Here is a 10,868-nt window from a genome sequence, read left to right on the forward strand (position 1 = left end):
TATCATGAGTGATCATGAGACGATAATATCTTATATTTTTCAAACCTAGAGATATGAGTTGATACTATGAGTTGGTTATACATTGATTGCACAAAACTGCATTGGTAACTCGATGTTATGGAACGTGTCTTTGTGTATGATTCAACAAGTAGCAGAACAATCCATATGAGTCAAAGTTTATCCATTCCTTTTACCTTCGGGATAAAAGCGATATATGTGGGCCCCTCGATGATTTAATGATGATACATGTGAGTGCTTGGCCAAGCCAGGACTGATTGGATTTGTTCAATCAGTCAGTCGTCATAAATCGGAAATCGGGAAACAACAGGTGGATATAGAGAATGATTTGCAGTCCATGTCTCAGTCCATATGATATCTATAATGGAGGAATATATGATCCCTTATCTAATGGACAAGTCATTGACAAAGGTCAGAGATCATCGACAAGGTCAGAGTTCGACCGAAGCTTTTGAGAGCTACGATTGCCAGTCGGTTCTTGAAGTCATACGTAATAATAGTTTTACACTTATCCAAGTGGGAGACTGTTGGATTAATGTCTAATCGATAACTACAATTTGTAAAACTTCACCCGACCCGGCATGGTCCATTTAGGTTGCATGGTATCATGCATTTGGATAAACTATAATGAGAGAAATAACACTTAAGGTTTGTTAATACATTATAAGTTATAGTATATTAATAAGATTATTTAATTAGTATTGATCAAGAATTAATCTAGAATTAATTAAGTGATAAAAAGAAGACTAATTAAATATATGAGTTGATTGTGTAAATCATCCATACTTGTATAGTGGGCTAATGCTCTATGGATTATCAAGTTGGGCTAAAGCCCATATGATGCTCCATGGATACTCCACGGTGTATTTGAACCCATGGATCCAAGGAAATGGAAGGCCATGACGATTATGGTTTACCCTAATTGTAACAACTAAATAAGATCATATTCTTTGACAAAATCGGCCACTTAATTAAGATAGAGAAGGGCTAGCCGATTTTAGAAGTGTTCAAGTTTATCTCAAGTTATTCCACGTGTATTTGGTGTTGTGTGAGATATTTGAGGTGTCACACTTGGGGCACTAGGCACTCAAGCTTCTTGAGAACATTCTACATCAAAGAGGTATGTGTTCAACCTTGTTATATTCATTGTTTTGTATGCTAGATCAGGATAATACTTTGGATATTCATATTTGTATTTATAATAGAGAAAACATAGATCCAAGGTATTTATGGTTGCATGTACACTTAGGAGTGTTAGAATGCACAAAACCGAACACTTCCAAGAATACTCCCATAGAGGCAAGTCGAATTTCGAATCGAGCTCATGCCTAGAGTGTCATACCCTAAAACCAAGAACGGCGGAAACGTTCCGGGGTGGAGGACGTCATGTGAAATATCATAACAGTGTAAAGTAGTAAACAAGCAACAAGATCATCCATTGCGTTAAAAGTAAAGTTTTAATACATGTGTGTTCTTTCATAATGTACAACAATAAAATAAATAATCAAAATAAGATGAATCCTGACTGTGCTCCGTCTTCTCAAAAACCTGGCCATCACACCTGTCTAAAAGATGACTTGAGAATACAAGTTATTTTGAAAGCGAGTATCAGCTTTAAAGCTGGTGATTTCATAAGTATTTAGGTGTTATTGCCTTGTTTTGGAATGGTGTTAAGAATGTCGTATAAATCTTTAAATAGAACAGTTTATATAAGTATCAAATGTGGTCTTCTACCAACACCCGAATGTTTTGTAAGTAAAATGATGGCTTTTCCTTTCTGTTGACTAGTACTAAAAGTACTTAGTCTAACTCTTTGTTTATGTGAATGTATCACAAAATAAAGTAAAATTGGAAAATGATTTGATAGCCTTCTACCAAGACCTAAATTATATGTAAGTAAAATGATAGTTTTTCCTTTCTATTGACTAGTACTAAAAGTACATAGTCTAACTCATCATTTATGTTAATATATCACAAAATAAAGTAAAATAGGAAAATGATATGATAGTCTTCTACCAAGACCTAAATGTTCTGTAAGTAAAATGATAGTTTTTCCTTTCTATTGACTAGTACTAAAAGTACGTAGTCTAACTCATCGTTTATGTCAATATATTACAAAATAAAGTAAATAGGAAAATATAATCATGTAAGTCTTATCCCTGGTTACCATGACTAACACGCCATCGCAATAAGCGTCATGTATAACCTAATGAACATCCGAAGATTGTCCAATTGTCCTCTATAGCAGCAGTAGGTTGGAGGAAGGGTTAGTCCCGTGGCCGACTAGTAATATAAGCGTTAACCTAATAATCATCCGAAGATTTTCATCTCATCCTCTGTCGCAACAGCACGACGGAGGAATGGTTAGTTCCGATATCGATCTACCTATTATAAGTAATAACCTTAGACATCCGTGGATGTTCATCACCCAGTGGTGCTAACAGCTGGGTTCCGGAATGGTTAGTCCCGTCTAGACATCCCGTCGAATAGGGATAGGTAGGAAAATTTACAAAGAAGGTATGAATAAATCTTCCTCATAACTCTAGGTACAAGTATCCAGGTAAGTGAATACAGGATAATGTATCTATGTAACAGTACTCATGTATGGTATTCATGTATCATGTAAGCATATGTAAACGTACTCATGTATCATGTAATCATATGTAAATGTACTCATGTATCAGGTGATGTACTGGTATTGACTCATGAATGAAGTGACTCTGGTGTGATTCCTTGTAATAGGAATATTGTTTTGTATCTTCTAACTATCCCTATGATAATTAACTGAAAGGAAATTGTTTGTTCAAGAAGGTAAACGTAATGGTTTTGCAAGGTATCTAAGAGTTTTGAATAATAATTAAGAGTGACTTGATGTCATGTTAATAAACATTTTAAAACTAATACTTTTGTTATCAAGGTACTTTAAGATGGAAAACCATTTCATGCATCACATTTTGTAGTATGTGAAATCTGCTGGATGAAAACACAGTTATAAAATACATATGAGTGATTTAATAACATGCTGTTTTCTACGTATATACCCCCATTAAAGCATTTAAAAACATTTAAAATATTCGTTTAGGGCTATGAACTCACCTGTTGTGAGTGGTTCTAGCGGGTACGCGTGCATGGATGAGAAGTTCCACGGATGAAGTCCCGAGACACAATAAGTCCTAAGTTACATATAAAGACACATATTGACATGAATATAGTGTTTATAACATCTATATGAAAGGAAACACCTTCCGGGACTAGGTAACACCTTGACCAAGTGTTGGAATCACATGTGATTCAACATAGGAAGGTATAAAGGCACGCATATGAGTTTACTACCATGAGTTCACGGCCAAAGGGAGTTTACAGCCATAGACTCATGGTCACTCATGGGTTTGTGTAAGTATGAAAGCTAGGGAATCATTTAGGGACATTACCTTTAGCCTGGGATGAGAAAGACCACTTCTTTTGGCACTTTTGGGGTGTTCACGGCCCAAATGAGTTTACAACTGTAAACTCATGTCCAAATATGTTAATGAGGGTCTTAAAGGTCATAAGGAAGCATTCTAAATTCATGCCTAAGCCTTATGAAGTGTTTGTGGCACCAAAACACCCTTATCTGGAGTTTTCGGCTCATAGACCATTTGGTCATGTGTTTGCGGCCGTAAACACTTATGAGTGTTGGTATTTTGGTTGTTTTGGGTCTTAGAAACATCAAGGTAAAAAGCTATGCTAGTCTCTTGGCTTAAGGGTGGCATTTAGGGCATTTTGACACCTTAAAATGGAGTTCACGGCCCAAGAACTTCCTTGGTCGTGAACTCACTTTCAACCCTTGATTCTATTTGTTTTGTATGTCTAAACATGTCATAGGTAGTCTCAAGGTTCATTTCCAAGGCTTTGAGGGACATTGGGACACTTTTGGCCCTTAAAATGGAGTTTACTCTCCAAATGGAGTTTAATCTCCAAGATGTTCTTGGGCGGTAAACTCTCAAATCTTGTTGTTTTGAGTTTGTTTTCTGTCCCTAAACTCATTTGTGTACAAGCCCAAACTAGTTTCATGGCTTAAGTAAGGACTAGGCACCATTTGACTTTTGAAAAGGAGTTTACTCTCCAACATGTTCTTGGGGAGTAAACTCACAGATCTTGTTGTTCTGACGTTATTTTGATGTTATTAAGCACAATCTAAGCTATATAATACAACTAGATTGAAGTACTCATGATTTGGGATAAAAACCCGAAGATCCGTGAGAGAGAATTTGCTTTTTCTCTAATTAGAAATGTAACTAATGAATTATTTGGTTCAGATTTCTATATATAGTCCTAAGATTTTTGGGCAGAAAATATTTTATTCTCGGAATGAACTCTAATATCCTAGGGTATTGGAATAACAGTGTTGCACAAAACCCTAGTGCATCCACTCTCCTGATATCTCCTTAAGTGTAAATCGTGAAAAACTCAAACTTATACCCAAAGTCTGGAATTTCCCTATAACTGTTCTAACTTCTATTGGCTTGATATGCTTTGTTCAGAATGGAAATTTCAGGTTGTCACATCATCCCCCTGTTAAAGGGAATTTCATCCCGAAATTAGAATTTAGGCAAGGAAGTAGGTACGAATGATCGAGTCTTTATGTGGACTTCCTAATCGATTGATTCTAGTGCTCCTAAGTGAAATCGGGTTCTCGGGTGGTATCCCAACGAACCTTCAATAACGGACGACGGTGCTGCTTTTTCTGGTTGACCTCTCGGTCAAGGGTCGCTATGTTTCTAATAAGAAGGTGAGGATCTCGTTAATATCGATCTCTTCGAGAGGGCTTATGAGAGTCCTAACGGAAAGATATTGTTTCTAGTTCGAGATGCGAAGGGTAAAATGTATGTTACTGAGTTCGCGGAGTAGATCTAGTCAGTGAGATGCAGGACCGATTCTGGTAGGAATCTTGGAGGTCCTAACTATATTGGATTTAGCTTTCCACGCTATACGAAGCGTATTTAAGCTATTCCCAGAGTGAGGTTTCTTAAAGAATTTGGTCTCTCACTTGGTATTCCAAAGGTTCTTTCCATTTCTTAACTTCCCAGTCAAGAGCCAATCCCTCGCTGGGTCAAAGTTAAAAGGGTTTCTGAAATTTGCGAGGAGTTCTGAATGGAATATGATAGTAGGTCTGTAAGACTTAGAATTTGGCGAATTTTCCGTCGGTGACTACGGTGTTGAAAAATTCCCAATGGTTTTGGATAACTTGCCAGAGTACTCAAGAATTTCCACATCACTAATAGTGTCTCTCAGGAAATTTGACTCTTAATTCAAAAACGCATGTTCAGAGACTTTACGAAAAGTATCTTCGAGGGTAATTTTTCTATTGGTTCTTCCTTACTACGAGGGTAGATAAGTAAGTCATTTCATTTAGAAATGACGAACTGATCCCAGTAAAAAAAACATACTCCACTCATCTAGCTCCTGAATACTCTGGGCATATTGGTCCTATCCGAGGGGTATCACTACGGACTCGAAGTGCCCGTATCGAGTTCGGAGGGTAGTCTTTAGAACATCCTTCCCTAACACTCGAACTGGTGATATTCGGACCTCAGGTTCATTTCTAAAAGTAACACTTTCCCTATGGTTGCTCAATCAACTCGTCTATGTGAGGCAGAGACAACGATTTCTAAAGGAAATCTTAATGAAGTCTCCGGTTGTCGAGGTACATAAGATGCACTCCGTCGAATTCTGGTAATAATAAGACCAGAACTCTCAAGGGTGAGAAGCCTGGTCTTCTAATTCTATTGTTGATTAGTTCGTTGTGTTGTCCGGATTGTTCTTGTATCTTCCGTAGGTGTTTAGACTGAAGGCGATCTGGTTATAAGAGTCCTATTGGGTTCTAAGTTTGTTCCTATGCCAATGCAACTACTCGTACTCCTGGATAGTCTCCGTCCTAAAGTTCATATTAGAATTCATACGTGATTCAATGATCACAATTTCGTGTATACGAGTCGTATATAATTAAGACTAAAAAGGTAGTCACATAACTGTAGAACATTGATTATATATCACTCTCATGTATACATTCTTCTGTGATAGATCAACCGTATGAATCCTAGAATTGAACTTGACGTACTGCACGAGTAATATTGTGGGGATTCCTTCGGAAAGGAAAAGAGCTACAAGGTACTCCTTGTATTAGTACTTTGGTGTACTGATATGACGGCTTCACTAAAAGACGATTTATGAGAAAGCGATGTACTTATGAAGCTGGTATTGCGAGGATCAAATTTACTCGAGTCGTATGATAAAGTCGGAAACATATGGAAACTAAAGACATTAGATTTGAACATAGGGCGTTACAGACAAAAACACAATAGTGCAATCATTAACAGAGTTACTGTACTTTTAGATTTACTACAAGACTATTGCTGTGAACAAGGTATACTGCAAAAGACAAGTACACGCAGCACAAGCATCCCTAAATGGACGGGATCCCGAAAAAGATAAGATTCTGGTTGAACTAGTTTTAAACATGTTTTTGAACATATAAAATACTGACGATTTTGGAGGGAACCTATACTATATTAGGGTCTTTAACTGCCTCTTCCCATTCTGAGGTCAAACTCCTCCAGATTCGTCGTTGCCCTTCCCTGCTGGATAGTCCCTCTTGAAGTGTCCCATGATGCCACATAGATGGCATATCTGAGAGGTTTGGACATTGGTGGTTGAAGAAACGTGTTGGATCTAGATCCTGCAGTAACTAGTAGTATGTCCATTCCTGTTGCACTTATAACAGTGTAACGGTCGGCAACTATCCAGATGATAAAGCTACACTCATAGCATTTCGGTAGGTTTCCAGCATATTGTTTGACTGGTCTAGGGACAATTGGGACACCAGAAGGAATGGTGGTAGGAGGGGAAGATGTTGTAGCTGTGAAGGTTGTTACCGGTTGTTGTTTCTTATTCGCCCCTCGAAGCGATTTGTCCTGCCTTTTAGCCCAAAACTTCTGTTTGTTACTATTGGCCTCGGCACTCGGGGTATCGTGGTAGTTTGTTGGTCGTTGAGGTACTAGATTGTCACTTGGATTGGCATTGTTGTTAACAGTTCCGCTAACATTCGCATTGTTAGCGTGAAGGTGGTTCAGAATAGCTGACACGGCAACCGAGATTGCAGCTTGAAAAGTAGCCACATCAATCTGAAGGGTTGGTGCTTAGTTGTTGGGTTGATCGTTTTTCTTTGGCGACATGATTCTGTTTCACGGAAAGTAAATGAATTTGTGAGCGAGAATGGTTGAACCTAGACGTATTTCGATCGCTCATGAAAAGAATAAAAGTATGGTCTCTAAGGTTCGACCTACATCCATATGATGCAGTCCTGTTACGGAATGGAAGTATGTTCAGGAAGGTTTGACCTACATCCCTATGATGCATTCCTAGCAAAGACCGGAAGTAAGTTCATACAATGGTCTCAAGATGTTTGTCATCCTAGCCGAGGTATCGTTGGTTGGCGAATAACGTGATCCAAACATCTAAAAGAGACTCGGAGATGCCTCCGGAGTTAAATTGCTATAGTCCAATGACTTGACTAGAGCATGTTTCAAATAGACTCAAATGAAAGTATGATAAGAGTATTTGAATAAAGAATTACACAGAAGTTAGCCGACTGTCAATATCTTTGATATTCATGACGTACATGTTCGGGAAAATGACCTTGTAAATGGTCTTACATCATATCCAGAGAAGATAGTTCTAGACAGCATAAAGACCTAACTAAAGTACTTTCAGTTCAAGATAGTTTCATAGAAAATTCCACATCGGGCATAGACAGGAAAACGATTCCTTTCTAACAAGGAATATAAGCTAAAGTATCTACTATTAGCGACGGTCATCCCTCTGGTGAACTCTCAGTTCAGCCAGTTGGCGTTCCACATCAAGTAGGTGTCTTTCGTACACTCTCTGGCGTACTCGAAGTTCCATGATTTCGGCTCGTGATTCAGCCAGTGCTTGCAGCAGGGTTTCATGGTCTCTCTCAGACCTCTCACGAGCATGTTCAAGGCGACTGGTGCGAAGAATATGCATTCCTCCATTTGTATCAACTTCTGCGATACGTTGTAGAGCTGTCCTACTCTTCCGATCAGAATTGGCATGATTCTGTCTGCTGAGCCCCCATTGCTCAGGTTGTGAGAACCCAAAAATTTCCGTTAGTTTTAACGTCGAAGTTAACGTCAAAAATTAACGTCAAATTGTATTATGTCAAAAATTAGTCTAATTTATCGCGAAAATATTTTGACCGGATTTAAACCCGTTGGAATATTTTAATTAATATTCGTCAAGAGAAAATAAATACACGTAAATTATATTTCAATTTATTTGGAAAAAGTTTATTTTTATTTACGGCCATTTAACTGGGTAAAATTTTAAACCTCGTTAAACATAAGTATCGGGTAGTCGTATACCGGGTACAGCACCCAAGCCCTATATAAGGGTGGGTGGACACTCCATAGAAGCCTTTTCCCACCTTAGACTCTCTCTCTCTCTCTCTCTCTCTCTACTTTCTCTCCCTACAAATGGGTTTTGGTCAAAAATCGTCCCTCCGAGACTCAAATCGGTAAGTAAACCTCCCTAGCTTGTTGTTTAACACTTCTATCTTGCAAAATCGTGACCTAATCATCCAGAAACCTCAAGAACATGAGTTTACGGCCCATGAACACCTTCATGGACCGTAAACACTCATAAAAGGGTTTTTATGCTCAAAAACCCTCCCAAACGACTTCTCAAGCTTAGCAATGGCTTAGATGCTTACACGAAAGGACTTAGAATACCAAAATGGGACCAAATGGGGAGTAAACATGAGTTTACGGTCTAAAAATGTTCTTGGACCGTAAACCCATGTTCATGGACCATAAACACCTTTTATGTTGTCAAACTACCCCTCAAACACCTCCAAGGGCTTCCGTGAACTTCCTAGGGAGCATAGAACCTTATTTTCCCTCATTTTATGCACCAAAGCATACAAAAATCATGTCACACATGAGTTTACGGCCCAAGAAGGTTCTTGGACCGTAAACACCTAATCATAGACCATAAACACCCCCAAAGGGTGTTAAAATGACCTTAACACTTTGTATGGCTTAGATTTGGACCTAGAACTTCGTATGCTTAACCTACAACCACAAAAACGCATGATTTGGGGACCAACATGAGTTTACTGCCGTAAACTCATGTGTTTAAGGTAGTAAACTCCCCAAGTGTATCTCCTTAGACCGTAAAATCCTCAAGGAGTAAACAATGGACCGTAAACTCATGGGGGAAAGGGTCTTGAAACCGTAAACACCCATAAGGGCCTTCATTTGAGGAGTAAACTCCAATGTGACTCCATACACACCTTCTATGCAACCCAGGACACTTCTAACACTTGTAGCAAAGTGTTTTTATGTCGTAAGACACCCTTAATTGCTTAATTAGTTGTTAAATGACTAATTAGATACTTAAATGTATCAGTACATGTTAAATAGGATTCGCGTGTGTGGTCAAGTCCTCACTTGACACTTAACATCCTATACCGGCACCTCCATCGGATCCACTTACAACAGGTGAGTTCATACCCCTTTAATGAACCTTTTAAATGTTTTTATATGTTTTGGGGGGGGGGGGGGAGGGATACAAGTCAATTATACATGTTTATGGAAATTAATCACATATGAATCACTATCCGTAGTTCAACTCACATGTGATTTACCACTATGCCGTATAAAAGGATGTTACATTTTCAAAACTATTTTAAATAAATAAACAACTTTTTAAATGTTCCCTTTGGACAAGATTTTTCTTAAATAAATTTTCTTATAAAATGTAACCACACTAATATATTTATATAAGTAAGACTTGAAGGACTTAGGACCGGTAGCTCGCCTTATTTCCTATTCTTGTTTGATTGTGGGCTTAGGGTTGTTGTTATCCGTCCGACTGTCGTTGATTTCATAGTTATATATCATGTATGTTAGTGTTGGATATGAACATTTTCATTTCATCTGATGCTTCAACCACTAAATTGGTAAGAACTATATACACTAAGTTAAACTTTAATAGGTATAATTAAGGCCATTACTACTCGCTATAACTACTACTCTACACACTATAATACACACCATTACAAGACGATACACTAATAAGAGAACACACTACGAGCTATACAAAAGACTACTACACTATAATAAAAGAAAAGGCACTAAACAGAAGATAAGACACTAACTCACTACGAGATACTCTATTCGCTACATACTATGCCCAAAGTTTTCCGACCGGAAGATGACACTACATGTATAGATCTATACGGGGCAGACAGTATTATATCCCGACTGTTAACTTCAGTCCGAGCCGTGCATGCCTAGGGATGGCACTACTTCACTACACTGTGTATGACCGGGAAGGTCATGGGGTCCTCTATTGCTCACAGTATCGGTAACATACAAGGAATACACTATATCCACACTAAAATACTAAACTAAATTCTAATATAACATCCCGAAGTAAACAAGTATCTATGAGTAAAGGGAGTTTGCACCTCTATTACTGACTACATGCATATCCTATCTTATTACATTACTTACTGGAAATTCAATAATATACTTTTACAATAAACGGTTTTCAAAGATGAAGATTACTTGTTTCTTAAAGGTTTTCACTTACAATGTATTTTCTGGAAAATATAGGATTTTCTAGGGTTTTCTACTACTTATGAATGTAAATTACAGCTTTTCATACTATCGGTTCTAATGCATATTATACAAAAACTCACACTACACTCTTATGAACTCACCAGCTTTATGCTGATACTCGTTTTCAAAATAACTTGTATCCTCAGATCAAAGATAGACAGGTAC

The sequence above is a fragment of the Lactuca saligna genome, chromosome 3 (assembly GCF_052625555.1).
Source record: "Lactuca saligna cultivar CGN05327 chromosome 3, ASM5262555v1, whole genome shotgun sequence".
NCBI classification, from domain to species: Eukaryota; Viridiplantae; Streptophyta; class Magnoliopsida; order Asterales; family Asteraceae; genus Lactuca; species Lactuca saligna.